Here is a 15,360-nt window from a genome sequence, read left to right on the forward strand (position 1 = left end):
GTTTTAGAGAAAAATAATTGAGATTACTAACTGCAGCAGGCAATAACTAGTATGTTTCACATGGCATTACAAGTATGTACCTTTACAAGATGAGAAGAGTAATATGTTTCACGTTGTCAAAGTTAAGAAAGACCTGAAAGTGAAGTATCATGGGAGACACAGCTAAGGTCTCTTTCGTTGCCTTGTTTGCTTCTGATAATAATAGACAATTTGAATTAGCAAATTGATGAATGTTTGTCAATGTCAGATAACTTAATTACCATTACTTTAACATGTTAAACATTCCTATTTTTGTAATGATCAGGGTTGTCCAGACCAACATAATTGCCAGTTAGGGTCTCTTTCGTTGTGGGAAACACAGTTAGGGTCTCTTTCATTGCCTTGTTTGCTTCTTATAATAAGAGACAATTTGAATTAGCAAATTGATGAAAGTTTGTCAACGTGGGATAACTTAATTACCATTACTTTAACATGTTAAACATTCTTTTTTTGTAATGATCAGGATTGTCCGGATCAACTTAATTACCAGTTAGGGTCTCTTTCATTGTGGGAAACACAGCTAGGGTCTCTTTCATTGCCTTGTTTGCTTCTTATAATAATAGACAATTTGAATTAGCAAATTGATGAAAGTTTGTCAACATGGGATAACTTAATTTCCATTACTTTAAAATGTTAAACATTCTTTTTTTTTTCTTTTTTATGATCGGGGTTGTCCGGACCAACTTAGGTGCATGTCAACTAATCCTTTGAGACCTTGAAACTATCGGCCAGATAAGAACTCTAGTGGCTATTCTCGTTAGTAGAGACTCGAACTCATGACCTTTTGAATAAAACATTTAAAAGTCTCTATCGAACAACTCGACCTCTTTGCAGCAAAGACTCTTAAGCTTTCGTGTGGATTTCATTGCATTGTACATTCCTTTCTTTTCTTTTCTTACTTATCCCTAATAAATATCTTTTATATATATATATATATATCAAGGGCCAAGGCTAAGTTAAAATATCTTTTCAAATTTCAAGAAATTTCCAGCCCTGCATTTCGCCATATAGCTAAAGTAAATTTGACCTATTCATTTAATAATATAAACATATTTAAAAGTTTATTTGAAATGCAAATTAAATATAAACCAAACCAGAAACTTATAAGCCACATTTCATGAGAAGTTGTTTCACCTAAATTTACTAGTGAATTTAGAACAATATTTTTATCCTTAATAGAATGATTACTTAAAGACTGATATACCCTTAACATAGTAATTCTTTTAGGATAAAAATATTAATATGGGCTAAGAGTAAGAGGTCAAAATTGTCATTTCAGATAAATTACTATTAAATTTTCTACATTTTGACTATATAATAAATGCACTTCCCCTCCTGCTTCTTCACAAACTCATCTTCGTTAAAAGAAGGGGCGAAAGAGAGAAAGAACCAAAAGATGGTTGCAGAAGGAGATTTCACTGTGACTGTAAGCAAGAAGGAGGTGGTGGCAGCAGAGCTACCATTGAAAGATCATTGGAATCCATTCTCCAACCTAGACTTGCTGCTGCCACCGGTTGATGTTAGTGTGTTCTTTTGCTACCATAACCAGTCACTTCAAAGCATGACTTTTGCCTCCATGGTTGCTATTCTAAAGAAGGCCCTGGCTCAAACGCTAGTGTCATACTACGCCCTCGCCGGTGAGGTCGTACCCAACCCTGTTGGTGAGCCTGAGCTCCTTTGCAACAACCGTGGAGTGGACTTTGTTGAAGCCTTTGCGAACGTCGAGTTGAGTGAACTCAACTTGTATAACCCTGACGAAAGTATTGAAGGCAAGCTCGTGCCTAAAAAGAAGAATGGAGTGCTCTCTATTCAGGTCACTTATCGTTTATCCCTCAAAGTTTTTTTGCTTCTTAATTTGGATTAATGCATCAAACAACTACATGAACATGGTTTTGATATCATACCGTATGAGATTTAGTAATTTGTTTTCTTAAAATATATGTACATGATAATATATGTGACCTAATTTTTACAAGAAATATAACAAAACCACCCATGCAGGAGAACATGACATGCGTACATTAATTTAATGTTTTTTTTTTTTAATTTCCATCACCTCCTGCGAGATATCGATTGGAAACAAGATATCGAATGAATGTATTCCAAGAACCTTTTTGATATTATATTTTAATCTAAAATCATTTTGACACGTAATTTAGGGAGCTAAGGGAATCTGGGGGACATCAGTAAGTGTTATTGTCTTAGGTAAATCAAAAGTGAGGCAGTTGATGGCAGTTAAATTTTTCTACATAGGCTTCAAAGATTAGAATTCCCTTAATGATCAGTGTATGTATGTAATCAAATATAATATTATATGAATTTGATTTACAGGCAACTGAACTCAATTGCGGCGGTCTTGTGGTGCGTGCACCTTCGACCACCGAATAGCAGACGCATACTCCATCAATATATTTCTTGTTTCATGGGCTGAATTAGCTCAGTCCAGACCAATTTCTTTGCTACCATCTTTTCGTCGATCTCTGCTAAATCCTAGACGGCTTGGATGCGTTGACCCTGCTTTAGGTGACATGTACGTGCCATTCTCACCACCTCCAACTCCTAAAGAAGCTGTTGAAGCTACTCATGATCATCTCATAAGTCGCATATATTATGTTACAAAAGACCAACTCAATGAGCTTCAATCACTCGCTAGCCCCAAAGGATGCAGGAGGACAAAACTCGAGTCTTTCAGTGCATTTTTATGGAAAATGGTAGCGCAGTGTGGCGCTACAGAAAATTATAAGACATCAAAAATGGGGATTGTTGTTGATGGAAGAATTAGGTTAGGCCAAGGAGATAGTTACAAATCAAGACTAATGGATGCATACTTTGGAAATGTATTATCAATCCCTTTTGGCGGACAAAAAATCATTCAACTTATGGAAAAACCATTATCCTCCGTGGCAAATCAAGTTCATGCTTTTTTGGAAAACGCAGTGACACAAGATCATTTCCTGGGACTGATTGATTGGGTTGAGGCACATAGACCCCAACCAGCTGTAGCTAAGATATACATAAACGGAAGTGACAATGGACCGGCTTTTGTGGTGTCATCAGGGCAGAGATTTCCAGTTTCAAAAGTGGATTTCGGGTGGGGCAAACCAGCATTCGGGTCATATCAATGTAAAACCAAGCAAATTATACAATGTCTGTCATTAGACTATAGTTGAAATGCTGATTATGGTAACCCACATCTCATTACCTTTATCCCTTTTGAAGTAGGCTAACACTTACAGATGCTACTGGAGGGCTAATAATTTTCATCAATTTCTCATTTGTCCTGTATTATTTGTACCAGGTTAACTATGGTAACTTTATGTATGGTTGATGAAGTAGAACATCAACAAACAGCAAAGTTCTGTCAGAACTGTCGATGCACGAACCTTCTAGTTCAGGCCCTGTAGACATCTCTCGAGATGCCTTCCCTGGAACAAAAACATTGTGCTTCCTCCAGAAAGGCGAACATTCGGTTAATGTGTAAAATTAGTTATTCAAGTACTCAGGCTTTAGCATTGCCTTTTACTGCTTGTCTGAGACGAACAATCAGGGAGTTATATTAATACCGTTACCTATGAAAGCAAATTTTCTAGACCTGAATTCTATCTTAGATTTCTATGCATTCTTTGACTTTTTGCTCTTCGGCCAAATCAATTGGTTAATCTTTAACCATGCACATTGCAATTGGATGTTTACTTATATGAGCTAACTCTGGTACATGTTAAGATGAATTTTGTAACATGATCATCTTTTGAAGATGAAGATAAGACTTTTATTAGTTGTTGCAGGGATGTCGGGAGTTAATGGAATCTCTCTCCAAAGTTCGAGTTGGTACTTAGTTCCAAGTCCTTTTTTTTTTTTTTTTTTTTTTTTTCAATTTTTGTGCTTTTCTGGTTTAGATATGAAAGTTGCACCAAATGAATAGGTCCAACTGGTTGAATCAAACATGTACGACACCTGCATTTCTGTTGGATGTTTACTTATGCAAGTAAACTTATGTCAAGTCAAGGGCTAATATCCAACATTGATAATTTCTCACCAACTGTTAAATTGAAGGCTAATTTAAAGAATTCAATCAGGTTCTCGTGTGGATCCCAAGAGTTGAGTCTCTCTTTGCCAAGGTTCGATTGTTTATGTTGGTGCTTAGTTGCGAACCTTTTATTTCTTTTTTATCGAATGATTCTTGCTCTCTGGTTAAATAAGAAGTAAAAGATGTTAATCACGTGTTAATAAGATTCCTTAGAAAAAGACTTGAACCAGTGCAGGCCTTATATATTGACACAGGGATGCAAACATGAACAAGGAAGGGACATACAAACAACCTGCGGGATTGATCATAGGTTTCTGTGTGAGGTGCCATACATTTGTTGGGCTTTGAGAAATATTGAGATTACCAACTGCAGCAGCAATAACTAGTATGTTTCACAGGCATTACAGTATGTACACTTACAAGATGAGAAGAGTAATATGTTTCAAATGTCAAGGTTTATTAGAAAGACCTGAGAGTGACGTATCATGGAACACAGCTAGGGTCTCTTTCGTGCCTTGTTTGCTTCTGATAATAAAGACAATTGAATTAGTATTGATGAAAGTTTATCAATGTGGGATAACTTATTACCGTTACTTTAACATGTTAAACATTCCTCTTTTTTTTTTTTTTTTTTTTTTTTATGATTGGTTTGTCCATTCAACTTAGGCGTAGGTCAACTAATCCTCTAAGACCTTGAAAACTATCGGTCAGATAAAACTTTAGTGATATTCTCGTTAGTAGTCGAGAAGTGATCAAACTCAAGACCTCTTAAATAAAACATCTAAAACTCTCTACAAACCATCTTTGCAACATAGACTCTTAAGCTTTCGTGTGGATTTCATGTATTGTACATTCCTTTCTTTTCTTTTCTTACTTAATAAATATCTTACTATATATTAAGTCCAAGCTAAGTTAAAATATCTTTTCAAATTCAAGAAATTTCCAGCCCTGCGTTTCGCCGTATAGCTAAAGGAAATTGACCTATTCATTTAATAATATAAACATACTTAAAAGTTTTATAAAATGAATTATATAAACCAAACCAGAACCTTGTAAGCCACATTTCATGAGAAGTTGTTTCCCCTAATTTACTAGTGAATTTAGAACATATTTATCCTTAATAGAATGATATCTTAAAGACTGATATACCCTTAACATAGTATTCTTTAGGATAAAAATATAATATGGGCTAACGTAAGAGGTCAAAATGTCTTTCCGATAAATTACTATTAAATTTTCTACATTTTGCCTAATAATTCCGTGCCCTTCCCCTCCTGCTTCTTCAAAATTCTCTTCGCTAAAAGAAGGGGCGAAAGAGAGAGAGAGAAGAAGCAAAAGATGGTTGCAGAGGAGATTTCACGGTGACTGTAAGCAAGAAGGAGGTGGTTCAGCAGTGCTACCTTGAAGACCATTGGCTTCCATTCTCCAACCTCGACTTGCTGCTGCCACGGTTGACGTTATTGTTCTTTTGCTACCATAACCCTCACTTCAAAGCATGACTTTTGCCTCCATGGTTGCTATTCAAAGAGGGCCCTGGCTCAAACGCTAGTGTCATACTACGCCCTCGCCGGTTGAGGTTCACCAACCCTGTTGGTGAGCCTGAGCTCCTTTGCAACAACCGTGGAGTGGACTTTGTTGAAGCTTTGCGAACGTCGAGTGGAGTGAACTCAACTTGTATAACCCTGACGAAAGTATTGAAGGCAAGCTCGTGCCTAACAAGAAGGGAGTGCTCTCTATTCAGGTCACTTATCGTTATCCCTCAAAGTTTTTTTGCTTCTTAATTTGGATTATGCATCAAACAACTACATGAACATGGTTTGATATCAATATAATACCTATGAGATTTAGTAATTTTTTTTTTTTTTAAAATATTTACATGATAATATATGTGACCTAATTTTTACAAGAAATATAACAAAACCACCCATGAAGGAAACATGACATGCGTAAATTAATTAATGTTTTTTTTAATTTCCATCACCTCCTGCGAGATATCGATTGGAAACAAGATATCGACATGAGTGTATTCCAAGAACCTTTTTGATATATTTTTATCTAAATATTTTGACACGTAATTTGGGGAGCTAAGGGAATCTGGGGACATCAGTAAGTGTTATTGTCTGGGTAAATCAAAAGTGAGGCGGTTGATGGCAGTTAAATTTTTCTAATAGGCTTCAAAGATTAGAATTCCCTAATGATCAGTATATGTATGTAATCAAATATAATATTATATGAATTTGATTTACAGGCAACTGAACTCAATTGCGGCGGTCTGTGGTGGCGGCACCTTCGACCACCGAATAGCAACGCATACTCCATAAATATGTTTTGTGTTCATGGGCTGAATAGCTCAGTCCAGACCAATTTCTTTGCTACCATCTTTTCGTCGATCTCTGCTAAATCCGACGGCTGGATGCGTTGACCCTGCTTAGATGACATGTACGTGCCATTCTCACCACCTCCACCTCCTAAAGAACTTTGAAGCTACTCATGATCATCTCATAAGTCGCATTATTATGTTACAAAGACCAACTCAATGAGCTTCAATCACTCGCCAGCCCCAATGATGCAGGAGGACAAACTCGAGTTCTTCAGTGCATTTTTATGGAAAATGGTAGCGCAGTGTGGCGCTACAGACAATATAAGACATCAAAAATGGGGATTGTTGTTGATGAAGAATTAGGTTAGCCAAGTAGATAGTTACACAATCAGACTAATGGATGATACTTTGGAAATGTATTATCAATCCCTTTGCGACAAAAAATCATTCAACTTGGAAAAACCTTTATCTTGCGTCGCAAATCAAGTTCTGTCTTTTTGGAAAACGCAGTGACACAAGATCATTTCCTGGAGATTGATTGGGTTGAGGCACATAGACCCCACCAGCTGTAGCTAAGATATACATAACGGAAGTGACAATGGACCGGCTTTTGTGGCTCATCAGGGCAGAGATTTCCAGTTTCAAAAGTGGATTTCGGGTGGGGCAAACCAGATTCGGGTCATATCATTCCCATGGGGTGGTGATGCGGGGTATGTGATGCCGATGCCGAGTCCATTAGGGAACGGTGATGGGTGGTGTATTTACACCTATGAAGAAGCAAATAGAGTGATTGAGAAGGAAGCTCTGATGTGTTAGGCCTCTGACTTCTGATATCTTAACCTATAAATGAGTTTAATGTCGAGTCTGGCTCTTGAGTATCGGACAATTATGGGTCATTTTGTGTTATTGTCACCTACTGTGTCATATTCCAATCCTATATTTTGTATGGGAGGCTGGAAGCTGGCTGCAGTGTGTCGGCAGCAACATCTTGTCATGGTTGTATTCTATATATTATATTATGCTTTATTGTAAAATATAAATATATATATACGGTATATAACTATATACCAATAATCACCAAACTATATGGTTAAAAACTATCTTTGATGACTGAGTGGATTTTTAAATAATTATTCAAGAGGTATAAATACTCCCGATCACCTAAAAACAAAAAAAAAACACAAAAAATGTGAATTCTTCTACTTCTGAAGCTTCTAGGCTACAATATGAATCCAAACATCAATCACATTCACAAACAATAGTTTCGTTAATTAAGCAATTTTATATTACGCCATTCTAACACATCTGCTGATCAATTTATTTAAAACTTTTAAAAAGATTATTATAAATTTTGATTAAGTACAAATCTTCTGGACAATGTAGCTAGAAATTTATTGAGTTATAAGAAAGAGGAGGTGGGCAGAATGGTGATGCAGCTAGCTCAGCTAGCTAACTAGAAATATACAAATGGAGGACTAGTTGTTTTATTATTTTGGATAAGATTTTTAAAAAAAAAGAGTTGTGGTTATTAGATAGAGGATTTAAAAATACAAAAACAACATCTAGATTTGTAATTTACTAAACATCTCTGTAATAAATTAAACATTAAAAATTAACAAAAACACTCTCACTCACCCATTACAATACCGACAGTTAGCCACCACCGTCAGAGGTGGTTGGAGTCGCCGTATCGACGCAGTCGGTATGGCATTTTTCGATCAGATCCACTATGGATCTGGTCGCATTGGTCTCAACAACGGCCAAAGATCCAGATCTGGCCGCGTTTAATCTTCAACGATGGTCAAAGATATGATCGTCGTTGATGGTCAATGACGGCCATATCTGGCCATCGTTGATGACTACTAGACCGTAGATCTGGCTGTCAACGATCAGATCTGATCGTCAACGGTCTAGATATTTGTTCTAGATCTGGATTTTTCCGACCAAATCCACAATGTATCTAGTTGAAAAATGTTATATCGACGCACTATCAACCAGATCCAGTCGGTAGTGCGCCATTATACCAGATTCCGCTACCTTCCAGCTGTGGTGGTCGAAATCTGGTAAATGTGGGTGGGTGGGGTGATTTTGTCAATTTTAATTTTTTTTGGGCGGGGGGGTTTAGTTAAATTAACTAACTTAGGGGTTTATAAACTAATATTCTAGAGAAACAATGTGTATTTGGATAGAATAGAGATAGGATAATGCAAAAATAATGAAATAACGCACCCAATTATATCTCCATCAAACAGCAGTTAAATTAATTAGGACTAAGTTCAAAAGTCAACAGTACTTAACCTAATGGTTAACCTCATCATCAAGCCGAATTATTAATTGTTCAATCACTTCATATTACACTGATTCTAGTATCAACTTTTACGTTTCATTAATTTAGAAACGGTATTACTGATAAACCATTTAACAAATTAATGTAAAGACTAAAGAGTACCCGATGATCAGATTCACAGTTCAATCACATATACTTTTCTAGCAGAAGACTTCCTCACCAAACATACTTAGTGTGTGAATTAGTTGGCTATAGATTCACCAACCACCAAGTTCTTGTGTTAAATCCGTCAAAACAGAAAGAGTATCGGGTTTGTTTAATTACCATAGAAACACTCAAGAATGGATGAGTTAGCATATAGATAGACAGTAAGGTTAATATAATCTGGTTTTATGTAGTTGAGCTACGAGCTAACCACTCTATTACAACTGCAGATGACAGTTCTTATTGGAAGTGGATTGGAATCAGAATTAAAACAAAATTAAAAAATATATATGGGTTTGTGTACCGAACCCAATGAGTTGTATTAGCTTGAAAGAAGAGCTGTTAGCATAAGTCTGTTTGAAGGTACGTGTGAGTTTCACATTCATGGGGTCTGGTTTTCTGATGATGTGGTTGAGAAGAAGACTGGAGTCTAGACGTTTAATTTTACAAGTCAGTCAATGTGATTGAATCACCCCCGAAATGCCGCTAACAACTACTTGTACTAATATAATTAACACACCTGGTGGAGTGGTGAAGCCTTTATAAGTTAGAAAATGACTGTAACTTGTTTAATGTTGGAATTTACTAATTTTGCAAACTCACATTACCGATAATCAATAATTAATATTAGGTTAGATGTCCGCATAGGGTTGCCCATCCAACATTAGACCATTAACTTAGACATGGAGCAGTAGGAGTACGTAGAAACCAGAACCAACGTCCACTTTTTAATAATTACCATGCCACTCCACTAATGCTCAATAATTTGATTATTTAATTAACAAATCGGATAACTACACTTCGTATGACTCATGGTCGTATTACTTAAAGATGTTTGGTTGGGAGATGGAGAGCTACTGATGCAATACTTAACCTAGTTTAAGAATTAAATAATTGAAAGTTTCTTTTCTTGTTTTTGTGAGATTGTATTAAAATTAGTATAAATGACTTGGTTTTATCCTTGTTTTTTAATGTATCTAGACGTGAACCAACTCTCTAATGACTTTCAGACCAAAAGAAAATGTATCTTAGTCTTTTAGAACAAGTGGCTGTAGGCACCTGATGGTCAAAGGTTTAACCTGAAAAGTAAACATTTGTAAGAATGTCATAGACATCATCCTGACAGGCTGGATGCAAAAGTGATTAATTCTCTTGGTGTCTATTTTAGTTGAGTTTAGCATCTGTCAGTGATTTTGCTGCAAAATTAAGCTGGAATGCTAGCAGTCTTGCTTAGTGTTTGATTCTGAAATTAATAGATTTTGTGTTCTGTGATGTCTATATATTTTTGTGGCATTAATCCTATATCAAGCCCCTTTTTTCACTAAGCTTTGTTCTTATAGCTGTCTCAATCTTTAAATATGATCTGGAAGTTACATCCTAGTCGAGAAACACTATTGTTAATATAATCGATAAATAAGGTCAGTGAATTTGGAGATTTCTCTTGTATCCTTCAAACATTTGTGTCAATCATCTTATAGAATAGTTTACAATTCCCGTGCACTGTTTTCTTAAAATTGACTGGGTGTAAGCCACTTACTTTGACTACTTGTAGTTAGACATTATATAGTCAATATAATCTCAATATTGATGAACTAGTGTTTTCTTGCAGAGTGGATTGACAGTTTAAACTCAGATATTGATTTTGATTATAAAGGTGGAAAAGTCTAGTAAAGTTTTTAGTTTTGACTTAGTTATGAACACTTAAGTATTCAATCATCTCTTCACTTGAAGAAAAAAGAAAAATATTCTCCCTGGGTTGATTTCTTTATAAAAACCACTCAAGACAAAAATTACATATTTTGTAGAAAATAAAAGGAGAAATTACATAACTGACAAAATTTTGTAATCAATAGTTGTCTTACTCGCACCAAACCTTAAAGGACCTTTAAGAAACAAACCTCAAATTAGATGTTCATGAAGTTTAGTTTTAAACATTTTTCTGTTCTGGTCTAAAAGTATTAAAGTCAAGAATGTTTCAGCTGAGAATAGCATGCCTATGTCAGATAATCCAAAGTAAAAATAGAGGAATCTGACTGTTATTTGTTGGGGAAATTATAATCTAGAGCTCAAGTGCCTATTGTGGTGTTATGTACCTTATATTCAACAGTTGTTATGTTTGTACGCGGGTGAAGGCTGAATAGCCAGAGCCTTGAGAAATCAGTCAATCGTAGCGCAAATAGTGTCTAGTTCTTTAGGAGTTTACTGTACTCCGCCTCTAATGTTAGTAGAAGTGATTATGGTATCCCCATCTCATTACTTTATCCTTTGATGTAGGTGAGCACATTTAGGCTTTCTTTTGTGATGTTACTTGACGGCTGCGAAACTTAAATAATTCTCATTTTTCGTGTATCATGTTTGTTAACCAGTTACTATGGTAACTTTATGCATGGGCTGATGAAGGAGAACGTCCACTACTGAACAGGAAAGTTCTGTCAGAACTGTCGATGCACGACCTTATAGTTCAAGGCCCTGTAGACATCTCTCGTGATGCCTTCCCTGGCAACAAACAACTTGTGCTTCCTCCTAGAAAGGCGACACTTCATTAATGTGTAAAATTAGTTACTCGGTATGACTCATGCTTAACATGCCTTTTACTGCTTCTCTGAAACAGAACATATGGGATTATTTGACCATCATTGTGTGTATAAGTTACTTATGTGATGAACTTCGGGTACATGTTGGAGAAATTTTATTAGTTTGTCAGGGATTTGGAGTTGAGAATATTCCTTGCCAAAGTTTTGATAGTTGGTACTTAGTTGCAATCTTTTTTTTTTTTTTTTCCAATTTTTGTGCTTCTCTGGTTTAAGATATAAAGTATCTCAATCGAACGGTCAGTGGTTGATCAACCGGTGTAAGATGCTCGCTTGCTACTAAATATTATCTAATGCAAGTACTTATGTTGGTTAGCTCGTATTTCAAACATTATCATTTCTCACCAACTGTTGAAATTGAAGGCTAATCTAAAGAATTCGATCGGTTCCGTGCAGATCCCATTAATTGAATCTCTCTTTCAAAAGGTTGGATTGTTTTGTTGGTACTCAGTGCAAAGTTCTTTATTTCTTTCTGGTAAAATATGAGAGCAAAAAGAACCTAAAATTCCGGGGAAACACAAGGATGTATGTTCAAATAAACCTTCTTGAAAATATGATGAACCAGTGCAGCCTATAAAAATCACGGAGGAAGCAGAATGGGCGTACAAACAAACTGCCGAAATGATCACATGTTTGTGTGTGCCATACATTTGGTGGGTTTTTAGAGAAAAATATTGAGATGGCCACCTCTACCAACCAAAAAGCTTTTCACCGCGCTGTACAAATACGTATAACAATAGCCTTCCTTGTGCGTATTAAAACACTAGAAATCGAGTACTCGATGATTTCACAAGGAAATACAGATATGGATATTTCCTTAACTATTTCAAGATTTGCTAGTTGATTGGGATTCTTAGATGTATTATTCAGATATTCTAACTTTAAATTTATATTATTATAAATGATAGCACTAAATACTTACTTGATCATAAAACAATTTACAATAATGTAACTACGGACCACCGAAAAACGTACACCGAATCGTGTTACCGGCCTACGTATAACACACGATCTCTCTATTTTTTATAATTTTTTTTCTAGTGGAGTGGCGTTCCACCCTCACAGTGGACGCCCGTCTATATTATAGGACGGCATCCCCATTAAAGGACGCCCTCATAATAACTTAAAATAAAAAACAAAAAACTTTGGGGACACCGTGGCGTCCTTACATTTGGACAGGCGTCCATTCCTAATGGACACCCTTCCATACTTAAAAAAAAAAAAAAAAAAAATGTTTGATGGACGTCCATTACGTCCATTATTTTAGTTTCTACAAATTATCTTCATCATCATCATCATCTTTTCGGGTAATGATTCCAGTCTTTGTTTTCTTCTTTTTCCAGAATACAGGTTCAACAAATATATTAAGGAATAAAGATAAGATGATGATGTTTATGTAGTGTTTTAAAAGTCTAAGGTCAATGCGTTTGAAATCTAACCTGTAAATCAAAGGGATGCAATAAAGGTTCCATGGAGGCAAGTGAAGAAGGCGCAGAGCTTCGCCTGTCTACTTCTTCGTCTTCATTCACGTGTTTTTTTCAGGGATGCAAGAGTTTAAGATTTTCAGGGAAGTCACAGCGATGAAGAGAATAGGATAAGCTATAGAACTTCAACAGGATCACAAACGTACTATACTAGTCGAAGACGTCAAATTGGCTGATTATGTGCAGGAGATACTGCATTGAGTATGCTAATCATGGAAAGATTTCACAAAAACATAAGTAAATGGACGGGCGTCCATTCCTTACGGACGCCTGTCCATCCCTGCAAAGTTTTTCTTTAATTTGTAGAAACTAAAGTAAGGACGGCGTGACGCCCGTCCAAACATTTTTTTTTTTTTTTTTAAGTAGTCCAAACGTAAGGACAGCCGTCTATAATTTATGGACGGCCGTCCCAAAGTTTTTTTTTTTTATTTTTCATATTTATTTGAGGGCGTCCTTATTTAGGGAGCCCGTCCTTGTAATGGACCCCCGTCCATCATAATATGGACGGGCGTCCATATGAGTGAATGGTCGTCCAAATTAGTGGACGGTCGTTCACTAGAAAAAAATTGTAAAAAAATTAAAAGTGTTTAGTAGGCCAGTACATGATTTTGATGTAATTTTTTCGGTGTCCTTAGCTTATGAACATTAATAGCAAGGGGGATGAATTTGGTCAACTCGGGACAATTGAAGTATCGTTACTTCAATATTAAAAGACTCTCCTTGCAGTGCAGACTATTTTGACATTGAGACAAGGTTTTGTGTGGATGGCATTCCATATACCTCCTTTCTTTTCTTTTTCTTTTCTCATATCCCTTAACAATATCTTGCCATATATCTAGGATAGTTGGATTGGCTCCACCAATATATTATATTAAATAAACAAGTGCTATTTATAATTATTGATTAAACTATGTTTTTCTTGCAGAAGTGGGGGACAGTTTTAAACTCATATTGAATTCTTGACTACAAAGGTGAAAGTCTGCTAAAGTTGTTAGTTTTGACTGACTATGGAACCCTTATACACAATCATCTCCTCACTTGAAGAAAAAGAGAAAAATATTCCCCTGGTTTGATTATTTTTCTGAAAATAAAAACTGAAAAGGAAAGATAATAACTAAAAACCTTGAATATTGAAATTTGAGAACATATTGAAAAAAAATTATAATTATAATCCTTTACTCACCAAATCTTCAGAACCTTCAAGAAAACTAACCACAATTTGATTGTTCTCGATTGAAGTTTAGTTTTAACCACTTTTGTTCCGGTGTGAAAGCTTGTGTACAGAAGTTTGTTCAGCTGAGAGTTGCATGGTATTGTGCTATGTCGGGTAATCCAAGAAAAAAGAGTATCTGATTTTTTTTTTGTTGGGGAAAGAATCAAAATCTAGGAGTTCATAGTGCCTGGTGCGTTAAATGTTTATGTGTTTTATATATCAAACAACCGTATATTTGTTGTAACGAGGTGAAAGCGATAGGTGGTAGCCTTGGATAAAATACAGTGAAATGTGTTAGCGCAAATTCTGTTTAGTTACTATAGGATTACAGTGTTACATGTGAAGAGAATTTGTACATGATCTCTTTAGAGATGAAGATTAAGACTTTTATTAGTGTTGTTGCAGGTATTTGGGAGTTAATGAATCTCCTCTCCAAAGTTGCGATAGTGGTACTAGTTGCAAGTCTTTTTTTTTTTTTCAATTTTGTGCTTCTGGTTTAGACATGAAAGTTGCGCCAAATGAATAGGTTCTAAACTGGTTGAATCAAACATGTACGACGCCTGCATTTCTGTTGGATGTTTACTTTGCAAGTAAACTTATGTCAAGTCAACGACTAATATCCACATGATGATTTCTCACCACTGTTGAAATTGAAGGCTAATTTAAAGAATTCATCAGGTTCTCGTGTAGATCCCAAGAGTTAGTCTCTTTTTGCAAAGTCGATGGTTTATGTTGGTGCTTAGTTGCGGTCCTATTATTTCTTTATTATCGAAATTATTCTTGCTTCTGGTTAAAATATGAAGTAAAAAGAGTTAATCACGTGTATAATAAGATTCCCTTAGAAAAAGATGTTGCAACCACGTGCAGGCCTAATCTATATTGACACAGGATGCAAACATAGCAAGAATGGACATATAAACACCTGCCGGATTAATACAACATTTGGTGGGTTTTAGAGAAAATAATGAGATTACTAACTGCAGCAGGCAATAAATAGTATGTTTCACATGGCATTACAGTATTTACCTTTACAAGATGACCATGAAAAAAAGAAAGTTTTCACACATTGTCAAGTTAAAAAGACCTGAAGTGAAGTATCATAGACACCCAGCTAGGGTCTCTTTGGTTGCCTGTTTGCTTTTGATAATGATAGCCAATTTGAGTAGCAATTGACGAAGTTTGTCAATGTGGGATA

The 15,360-nt window shown here is 35.8% G+C and overlaps 2 pseudogenes; both read left to right on the plus strand.

Annotated features, from left to right (window-relative positions):
* Positions 1-1,435: 1,435 nt before the first annotated feature.
* On the plus strand, positions 1,436-3,209 carry LOC116115037 (annotated as a pseudogene).
* Positions 3,210-3,412: 203 nt separating this feature from the next.
* Positions 3,413-6,754, plus strand: LOC116115038 (annotated as a pseudogene).
* The last annotated feature ends 8,606 nt before the right edge of the window (positions 6,755-15,360 follow it).

Source organism: Pistacia vera, unplaced genomic scaffold, assembly GCF_008641045.1.
Source record: "Pistacia vera cultivar Batoury unplaced genomic scaffold, PisVer_v2 Contig73, whole genome shotgun sequence".
NCBI lineage: Eukaryota > Viridiplantae > Streptophyta > Magnoliopsida > Sapindales > Anacardiaceae > Pistacia > Pistacia vera.